We start from the raw sequence: 9636 nt of genomic DNA on the forward strand, positions 1-9636 counted from the left end.
CCTCTGGATTTAGAAATTCATGACAAGTATACCATTTGCATGTTTCAATACTTTGATTTCAATTACTCTAGGTAGTAAAATTGTTTAGGATCAAAGCGCCAAAGTGACTAGAAATTATTAGAATTATGCACATTCATTAAGGACAACCAACATGGATTCCATGTCATCAGGAGACATTACCAAACACTAAGTTTGGTGTCCAGTAATAAGTGTGCATAAATACAAAGGTCACGGCTATAAGCTCAGGAAGTCAATCATTGATTTACAATTCAAAAAGAAGGAAAAACATGTACAAGTACTATTCACTATTCACATGACCGAAGAAATGATAGCAAATTTGTTTGTTTGTGCAGGTACAAAAGGAAAGATAAGAATGGAGGAAAAAGACAAAGGGGAGGTACGGTGCTTGGTCAAAAAGGAAGTTCACAAGTCTTTGAAACTAACACATGGGAAAAGGAAGTTCTGCATGAAAAGATAGCTACATGTACAACCTAATGCACTCAGAATACTTCCAAGAAAATGAAAAGCAATTCGTCCTTCTCCCTAATTCATATATTTACCATCAGGCCACCCTTCACAAATCACCCTAGCCGTCCATTTTTCACTTACAGGCACTATAAAGAACCACTTGGGGAACGAGTTCCACACCACCAAATCTCCTTCATGCACATTTTCTTTCATCATAGCATAACTATCTTTTGCCGAAAACAACCTCACCACACTTCCAACAACACTTCTTGCTTCACCTTGTCAACTTTAGCTTGTCACTTACCAAAACTAAAGAATCGATGGCAGCCTCATCTAGCCACAAAAGAAGAAAAGACAAGCAACCAATGGAGGAGAACAGGGAATTCGATGCATGGAGATATAAATCAGTTTTCCATGAGATTCAAGCCGAATGGATGAGACCTAAAAGGGTACTAGCTGAGATTCCCTTTGACCTTGAAAAGGATGAGTTCCCAGGTGTTTGGGAGAAGATCAAAAAGAGGAAGTGGGAGCTCCTGACTAAGCCAATCACTAAAATCAACATCAACTTGGTGAAGGAGTTCTATGCAAATGCAGTGAGGGAAGACTCAACCAAGAAACCCACATACAAAAGCTATGTGAGAGGGGTGGAAGTTGACTTCAGTCCCAAAGCAATCATGAAAACTCTTGGCCTGAAAAACATACATTTCAGCCAAGCAAGTTATGAAGAAAGGATGATAGGAGAACCTGACTATACAACTATTGCTGAAGACCTTTGTGCCATCAGAGCTGAATGGGTGAGAAAAACAAGAGGGGCTCCAAGAGTCTTGAGAAGGGGAGACCTAACACCGGAAGCTAAAGGGTGGTATGCAATAGTTAGGAGATCCATCCTACCCACTGCAAACTCTTCAGAAATAGTCCCTAAAAGAGCCATCTTGCTACATTGCATTATGGTGGGAGGGGAGATTAAAGTTCATAAACTCATTGCTGAACAGATACAAGAGCTTAGTGAGAAAAGTGACCCTGAATCCTGGCTCCACTTCCCTAGCACCATCATTAGACTATGCATCGATGCCCAAGTACCACTTGAAGATGAAAGACCTAATTGGCTATATCCTGGATTGGCTATAACTGCGTACAGAATGACTCTTGGCCCAATTGCTCCAAGACATACAAAAAGAAGAAATGAAGAAGGGCAACAAGCAGAAGCAGAGCAAGAAGCGGAACAAGAAGGACAGGAAGGAGAAGACGGAGAAGAAGAGCAAGAAGAGCAAGGAATTCCAGAAAGAAGACAACGAATTCCCAGAGACCCCATGGATATGAGCAGAATGCAGGAAATCATAGAAGGAATGTCTCAACAATACATGAAGTCTCAGGAGAGACAAGAGGACTTTCACCTAAAAATGATGGATATGCAAAGGAACTTTGAATCAAGATTCTTAGATCTGCAAAGGGAACAGAATTTACACTTACAGGAATCCTTCAGCCACATATGCCAACACCAAGATGCCAATGTCTTGGCAATCAAGGAAGCCACCACTTTACAGAATGCAAGATACTCAGTCCAAGCTGATTACAACATCAGTTCGCAAATCAAGCTTAACTACATAGGGGAACATTTACACAAGAAGGACCCAGCATTCCCAGCTTTTGATGAGTATTTCAAAGGGAGGAAAGAAGGAGAAATAAACAAGGCAATGATCCTTGAAAAAGGAGTGGAAGAAACAATGAAAAAGGCTAGATTCTGGAAAAAGCTCATAAGAAAAGACAAAGGAAGTTCAAGTGGTCAAAAAGGGGTAGGAAGCAAGAAGAAGCAGGATCCCAAGAATCAAGAAGAACCAAGCAATAAATGAGAGGTGGTCTCTCTCCTTAATAATCAAATGATAATTGGTGAATTGTCTTCATGAGCTTTCTTTCATTATAAGTCATTTAAGTTTTAAGGTGAAATCTCTAGTATGTTTGTCTGTTTATTGCCTTGAATAAAGTGAATGCCTAGATGTTTGGATATAACTTCACCTTCTTAAACAAGTGCTTGCCATGCTTGTTCTGTTTCCAAAAATAAAAGAAAAGTTTGAACAAAAGTAACTTGGCTCAATTAGTGACAAATCAAGTAGAATTAAGTGGTGGTATGCATGCTTGATTGTTTAGTCAGATCACTGGAAATAGAGTGTAGAATTATCATTTTTTGTAGAAATTGAAAACTGTCTATGGATCTTGATGAATAAATGTCTTTGGCCATGAAAAAGAAAGAAAAAGAAGAAGAAAAAGCCACTGAAAAAGGGCAACCAAAAAGCAAAAAAAAAAAAAATTGAGAAAATAAGCTAGGCACCAATGGTTTGAACTTCTGAGACAAATGCTTGTGGTGTTTATGTATTAAGGATATGCTTGGATGAATAGGTTCTGAGGAGTATTTCAACACTTGGTAACTTGGGTTAACTAACCCGGGATTATCAACCAAAAGTCCATTATCAAGAGCAACCTAAATACAAAACATTTAGTCACACAAAGAGGTGCTGGGCACCAATGTCTCAAGAAGAAATGTGAACTAAAATGCCTGGAGTGGATATGTGTAGTGCACTGATAAGAAAAAGAAAATGCCAAAGGCTTGTGCAACACATGACACCAAGCAAACAAGGAGCAAAGGAGCTCTAAGAAAAAGAAAAGAAAAACAAAGAAGAGAAAAGTGCCAAGGACATAAGAATAACAAGAGGCCATAGCAGTGTTTGATGGATGCAATGAAAAAGTGATAAGCTTACCTGATAAGAATGAAAAAGTGATGCTGCAACTTTCTGCATAAAACCCTTCTGATGAACTTCAAATGCTTGCTAATATAGCCAATGTAATTGCTTTCTGTTTCATACTTTCTTCTCAAATAACTCAGGACTTGCTTAGGGACAAGCAAGTATTAAGTTTGGTGTTGTGATGCCAAGGCATCTTAGGCTAGTTTCACTAGCATTTTTCTGTTAGTTTTAGTTGTTTTATGCATTTTCTTGAGCTTAAAGTAACCAAGAATGGTTAAATGAATAACAAAGCAATGAACCATCCAAACAGTATGATTTTGATGCAAATTCCATGAGTTTTAGTTATATTACTTGAATGCTATGAATGGAAGAATTCTCATGAAATTTTGCAAGACTTTGATGCAATTGTTTGGATGATTTCAGGAAAGAAGAGGCTAGGCAAGGAAGCAACAAAATCAATAAAGGAAGCTTGAATATCACATGTGGAGTTTAAGTTCCAGTTTAAGCTTAAACTGGAGCTTAAACGCCAGAATCATGAAGGCTAAGAAATGCTAAAACTGAAGTTTAACCTCCAGTTTAACCTTAAACTGGAGGTTAAACGCCAGAATGAGAATTCCACTCAGGAAGCATTTCCACGTTTAACCTCCAGTTTAACCTTAAACTGGAGGTTAAACGCCAGAAATGGGAAATGCACCAGGGAGCCATTTCCACGTTTATGCTCCAGTTTAACCTTAAACTGGAGCTTAAACGTGTTCGACCAAGTTTTCTCCTCCAGGGTTGCTTTCTCCATTTCCACGTTTAAGCTCCAGTTTAACCTTAAACTGGAGCTTAAACGTGTTCGACACCTCCAGGGCTACCTTTCTCAGCTTCCACGTTTAAGCTCCAGTTTAACCTTAAACTGGAGCTTAAACGTGTTCGACCTCCCAGATGGCTTTCTCTATTTCCACGTTTAAGCTCCAGTTTAACCTTAAACTGGAGCTTAAACGTGTTCGACCTCCAGGATGGCTTTCTCTATTTCCACGTTTAAGCTCCAGTTTAACCTTAAACTGGAGCTTAAACGTGTTCGACCTCCAGGGCTGCCTTTCCTATCTCCACGTTTAAGCTTCAGTTTAACCTTAAACTGAAGCTTAAACGTGTCCGACTACGTTACCCTCCAGGGCTGCCTTCTTCCATTTCCACGTTTAAGCTTCAGTTTAGCCTTAAACTGAAGCTTAAACGTGCTTCCACAAAAGGCATCACTGGAAGTGTCTGGCGTTTAAGCTGCAGTTTAAGCTTAAACTGCAACTTAAACACCACTCTTGGAGAAGGTTTCTGGGCCAAAAATATTGCAGTTTAAGTTAGTATTTGAGCACAAACATTAACTTAAACTTACTCTGGTATGAAACCCAATTGAATATCATGGTTTATGGGATTGGGCCTGAAGGATTGATGAGTCTGAAATTTCAATTTGTTGAGTCATGTGTCATTATTTGATTATCACTAAGTTGGCTCAATGAATGTTACAGAATTTGGATCAGCAGCCTTATCAAGATTATGGATCATAAACCCAAGGCAAAAGGAAAGCATGGAGAGGCCTCAAAGCCCAAGAAACACAACAGAAGCTCAGTATAGAAAGTGTATAAATAGGATAGAATTTAAGTTAGGAAGGACTTTTACCTTTTCATTTTTGGCTAGTTTTCATATCTTTGTAATTGAATTCAGAGCTATGACTCACTAAACCCCCTTTCATTGGGTTAGGGAGCTCTATTGTAATTCAATGAATCAATAATAGTTTATCTTCTTCTTCAATCTTTTCTCTTGAATTTTGTTAGAAAGCTTCTCGATCTAATTCCATTGGGTAGTTGTCTTGGGAAAGAAACTACCCATAATTGGAATCCTTCGGAACCTTGGGAAAGGAATGGAGGATTCATGCTAGAGAAGCTTTCTCACAGTGAATTGGATTGGGGTTTGGATGGATATTGTGACATGTAATCCTACCAAATTGTGGTTCATGAAACTGTGTGGTAAAATCAGTGATCGAGCATCATCTCTTCTTATGAACATTTAAACCAAGGGATTGGGAATTTGTTTGTTTTTAGAGAGAATTGGTGAGCCAAGGGATTGGGATCCAATCATATAAGATTGCCAAGCAAAATTCAATGAACGCATTGGTTGAGGAAGAGATAACATGTTTTGATTCGGAGATCTCAATATCTCCTATAACCCAATGAATTCCCCATTTCTGATTTCCACTTTCTCTTTACATTCTGCAACTCAATTCATGCAATCACCCCCATTCCCTTTTAATTTCAGCAATTTAGCTTCTGCTCTTTAATTCATGCAATTTAAGATTCCGCCATTTAAATTTCTTGTCATTTACGTTTCCCGCCAATTTTACATTCCGCAATTCTCATCTAAATCTTGATTCCGCTCAACTAGAACACACTTCTAATCCGAATTGCTCACTCAACCAATCCTTGTGGGATTCGACCTCACTCTATTGTGAGTTTTTACTTGACGATAACCGGTGCACTTGCCGGAAGGAATTTTGCCAATCGTGCAATTTCCTAAATCGTAGCATAACAAGTTTATGCGCATCAAATTTGTTTCTAATAATTACTTTCACCACTATTTAACCTTTGAGTTATTGTTCTAGGTTCTACTTATGGAATTGTACTAATATATCAAAGTGGCTAATAAATTCTTTAAAGAATGGACTGATGCATCAACATCTTTAGTACTTTTCTTTAGCATTTTTTAAGGAGAATCAACAACTTTTGCTTGATAATTATGTGCTTTTATACTTTTTTCAATTGGTGCTTTGAGTGCTTTGATTTCATGATAATTGTAGGAGAATGATAGAAAAAGAGAAGCAAAGCATAAGCAAAAGAAATCATGAAGGAGAAGCACTTCCTAGGAGGAAGAACACTGGGCGTGCAACACGTCCTCATACCCAAATCAAAGAAGTAGCATACCACACACAAATGAGGCGTGGCATGCTAGGACAACTCCTCAGAGGCCCCAAAAGTCGCCATAAGCAAGGAGCAAGGGGGCATGCAACAAGATGGGGGCTAGCAAGAAAGACGTGCACATGCCGTCTATGACACCCCAACTTCAAGCCAACAAGTGGTGTGCAACACGCGGGCAAGGTGGGCATGCCACACGCCTTCGATGGCTACATCCAAAGCAAACAAAAAGTTGGCGTGCCACACCACAAGGGTGGGCATGAAACACATCAAGAATGCACATTCCCATGGGGCTAGCTTCAAGGTGGACACCTCCAAGCCAAGACGCAAAGTGGCATGTAACACGCTAAGCTTGGGCATGCCACATGCCAGAAATGGACACCCCTAGAGACCAACTTTTGTGGCATGTCAGACACCAACCATAAGGGGCGTGTCATTCCTACACGCCTTCGATGGTTCTTCCAAGCTAGAAGCTGGCGTGCAACGTACCAAGGGTTAGCGTGCCACACACCAAGGTTGCATGCTCCCATGGCTGAAATTTTGATGGCGTGCAACATGCCAAAAGGTCGGCATGCCACATGCCCAAGTTGACAAGCCCAATTACCACTCCAAGCCTATGATGTTGAAGAAATGAATCACCAAGCTTTGAATCTGAATTACAAGGAGAGTTGAAGATTAATTAGGAAAGATTTTGATTTGATTTAATGTTAATAAATTCTAAATTTGAATTTTAGGTTTTATTTTAGGATTAAGTATAAAAGGTTCCTGAAGAGTCTTTGACGGGACCTTCAGTTGTTTTTAATTCATTATTTTTAATTCTCAAGCACACTTTGAGTCACTAACCTCCTCGGTTATGGTTAAGAGCTCTGTTTATCTTTTTATGGATCATTAATCTAAGTGTTTTGCTTTATTTGAGGTTTATGCTTTGATCTATTTCATCCCTAAAAATTTAGAATTTTTGGAAAACATTCTAACTCTGGTTTTGATTCTAAATATTATTTTGGAAAAAGTAATATTGGAATTAGTTGGAAAACTCTTTCCACTACCTTTTTATTTAACTAGGAATAGTATTACAAACAGGTGCAGCGCTTTATGATTTTCAATTGCTCTAGTCTGAATAAGTGACATAAAATTCGGATTAGAAACCTTTTGAAAATTATTCTTTCTTGTAAGTTTCAATTGTTTAGGACTAGTTTGGATAAGTGACATATAATTCTACATAAAGACTATTCATGAATCTTATTCGAAACTAAATCATATTTGTGTTCCACCTCTTAACTTAAATAATTGACTAAGGAATTGGCGATTAATTAGGTTAAAGAGAAATTGAATTGCCATGGAATTGGAATTTGATTATTTATGATTCGTGATTGATCTCTGCATGCCTCAAATAAATAAACACAAAGATTATTTTCCTAAAGAGTGAAAATCACTGAAACCTTAACATTCTCTCCATTATTATTTTCACTCACTGTTTGCTATTTTATTTGCCTCTGTTCACGTTTAATTTCTTCATTCCTCTGATTTTGATTTGTCTAATTAGAATAATCAATTAATCATTATTATTTAGTCCTTCAATCCTCATGAGAATGATAACCCACTTACCGTGGTATTATGATGAGCGGATAATTTATACGCTTTTTGGCATTGTTTTTAGTATGTTTTTAGTAGGATCTAGTTACTTTTAGGGATGTTTTCATTAGTTTTTATGTTAAATTCACATTTCTGGACTTTACTATGAGTTTGTGTGTTTTTCTATGATTTCAGATATTTTCTGGCTGAAATTGAGGGACTTGAGCAGAAATCAGATTCAGAGGTTGAAGAAGGACTGCTGATGCTGTTGGATTCTGATCTCCCTGCACTCAAAGTGGATTTTCTGGAGCTACAGAACTTGAAATGGCGCGCTTCTAATTGCGTTGGAAAGTAGACATCCAGGGCTTTCCAGAAATATATAATAGTCCATACTTTGGCCAAGAATATATGACGTAAACTGGCGTTCAACGCCAGCTTTCTGCCCAAATATGGCGTCCAGCGCCAGAAAAGGAGCCAAAACCAGAGTTGAACGTCCAAACTGGCACAAAAGCTGGCGTTCAACTCCAAGAAGGACCTCTACACGTGCAACACTCAAGCTCAGTCCAAGCACACACCAAGTGGGCCCCGGAAGTGGATTTATACATCAATTACTTACTTCTGTAAACCCTAGTAGCTAGTTTATTATAAATAGGACCTTTTACTATTGTATTAGACATCTTTGGTCTCAGTTTTAATCCATTGTTCATCTTAGGAGACTATTGATCACGTTTTAGGGGGCTGGCCATCTCGGCCATGCCTGGACCTTTCACTTATGTATTTTTAACGGTAGAGTTTCTACACTCCATAGATTAAGTTGTGGAGCTCTGCTGTTCCTCAAAGATTAATGCAAAGTACTACTGTTTTCTATTCAATTCATCTTATTTCACTTCTAAGATATTCATTCGCTCTTCAACCTGAATGTGATGAACGTGACAATCATCATCATTCCCTATGAACGCGTACCTGACAACCACTCCCGTTCTACCTTCGACTGAATGAGTATCTCTTAGATCTCCTAATCGGAATCTTCGTGGTGTAAGCTAGAATGATGGCGGCATTCAAGAGAATCCGGTAGGTCTAAACCTTGTCTGTGGTATTCCGAGTAGGATTCAATGATTGAATGACTGTGACGAGCTCCAAACTCGCGATTGCTGGGCGTAGTGACAGACGCAAAAGGATAGTAAATCCTATTCCAGCATGATCGAGAACCGACAGATGAATAGCCGTGCCGTGACAGGGTGCGTTGACCATTTTCACTGAGAGGATAAGATGAAGCCATTGACAAGGGTGATGCCTCCAGACGATTAGCCGTGCCGTGACAGGGCATTTGGATCATTTTCCCGAGAGAAGACCGAAAGTAGCCATTGACAATGGTGATGTATCACATAAAGCCAGCCATGGAAAGGAGTAAGACTGATTGGATGAAGATAGCAGGAAAGCAGAGGTTCAGAGGAACGAAAAGCATCTCTATTCGCTTATCTGAAATTCCTGCCAATGATTTACATAAGTACCTCTATCCCTATTCTATTATTTATTTTCGAAAACCCATTACTATTTTATATCCACCTGACTGAGATTTACAAGGTGACCATAGCTTGCTTCATACCAACAATCTCCGTGGGATTCGACCCTTACTCACGTAAGGTATTACTTGGACGACCCAGTGCACTTGCTGGTTAGTTGTGCGAAGTTGTGAACCATGGTATTGGCATCATGTGTTTGGCGCCATCACCAGGGAAAGAAAGAGCGATGAATTTTACATAATAAAAAGTGTAATCACAATTTCTGCGCACCAAGTTTTTGGCGCCGTTGCCAGGGATTGTTTGAGTTTTCGGCAAGCTTTTGGTCCGGTAACATCAGTGCCAAGTTTGATCCGGCAACAGCACCAAGTTTTTGGCGCCATTGCCGGGGAT

This window comes from Arachis ipaensis, chromosome B2 (genome assembly GCF_059453495.1).
Source record: "Arachis ipaensis isolate K30076 ecotype BB chromosome B2, ASM5945349v1, whole genome shotgun sequence".
Classification (NCBI taxonomy): domain Eukaryota; kingdom Viridiplantae; phylum Streptophyta; class Magnoliopsida; order Fabales; family Fabaceae; genus Arachis; species Arachis ipaensis.